The sequence below is a fragment of the Hipposideros armiger genome, unplaced genomic scaffold (genome assembly GCF_001890085.2).
Source record: "Hipposideros armiger isolate ML-2016 unplaced genomic scaffold, ASM189008v1 scaffold_598, whole genome shotgun sequence".
NCBI classification, from domain to species: Eukaryota; Metazoa; Chordata; class Mammalia; order Chiroptera; family Hipposideridae; genus Hipposideros; species Hipposideros armiger.
This window is the reverse complement of record NW_017731948.1, coordinates 138,903-140,353: the sequence shown is the minus strand read 5'-3', so window position 1 is coordinate 140,353 and position 1,451 is coordinate 138,903.

Here is a 1,451-nt window from a genome sequence, read left to right as displayed (position 1 = left end):
CCATACCATGCCATACCTTGCCATACCATGCCGTAACTTTCCATACCATGCCATATCTTTCCATACCCTGCCATACCTTTCCATACCATACCATACCTTTCCATATTTTTCCATACCATACCATACCTTTCCCTACCATATCATACCTTTGCATACCTTTGCATACCATACCATACCTTTCCATATTTTTCCATACCATACCATACCTTTGCATACCATACCATACCTTTCCATACCTTTCCATAGCATACCATACCATACCTTTCTATACCATACCATACCTTTCTATACCTTACCTTTCCATACTATACCTTTCCATACTATACCTTTCCATTACCTTCCATACCATTACCATTAGCATTACCATTACCATTACCATTCCATATTCTCACTGTGTCTTTTTGGGACTGTAAAAGAGCACCATGGGCAGTGTCTCAGATGGACGGTAAACCCTTTCTCTCCTTCTGTCCATGGTAGATTCCAAATACGAACTCATTCATTTGGTCAAAACAGTGTTTTCCCTGAGACCATATAACCCAGGAAAAAAGCGTCAACAGCTCAGTCAAGGTCTTCTGATTTGATTTGTCTCAGGTTTTCAGTTTGAGCTGGACAATATTTAAAGGGGCCCAGAAGTCCAGCCATTTGTTTCACTTCCTAATTCTTGTCCCTAAAGCGTCATTCTCACCCTGACCCTGGTCACCGATAACAAAGAGCCACTTGAGAAGGAGACCCACTGAGTCATCTCTACAGGGAACACTCCGTTGTCTACCATCGTGTGTCATAGGGATGTCTTCACCCATGAAAAGGGCACTTCCCCGGCAGGTAACCTTCCAGACAGACCTCATTGTCACAAAGCATCGAATTGGACTCAGTGCAGTCGTCCGTTGCACGGACGCCGACAGGAGAGGCTAAATCATATAAACATGCCCTTGGTCACCTCTTGCTCGTGGGGTGGAAGGACAGCAATGCACAGACACACCGTGCCGTGTTCACTTGAAGTCACGGGTGAGGATTTTCGCAGGCGCCCAGCTGTTCCTGCTCTGAGTCACGGTCACACTGGGGAGTGGCCACTCCCCATTCAATCGAGATTTCTTTTTTCTTCTTGCAGCCTGAGGTGTAAATAGTCCTTTTTTTTTTAAGGTTTTATTGGGGAATTGGGGAAGGGAACAGTGTTGGGGAATTGGGGAAAGGGAACAGCCAAGTTGTTGCCTTTCCATCTTAGTTGTGGAGGCCGCAGCTAGCTCAGCTCCAAGTCCAGTCGCCGCTTTCAGTTTAATTGTGGGGATGGCGGGGGTGCGTAGCCCACCATTCCATGTGGGAGTCCAAACAGCAACCTTGTTGTTAGGAGCACGTGCTCTCACCAGCTGAGCCATCCTGCCACCTGTTGGCAGCTCAGCGGCAGCTCAGCTCAGGCGCAGCTCACTGGCCCATGTGGGAATTGAACCGGCGAC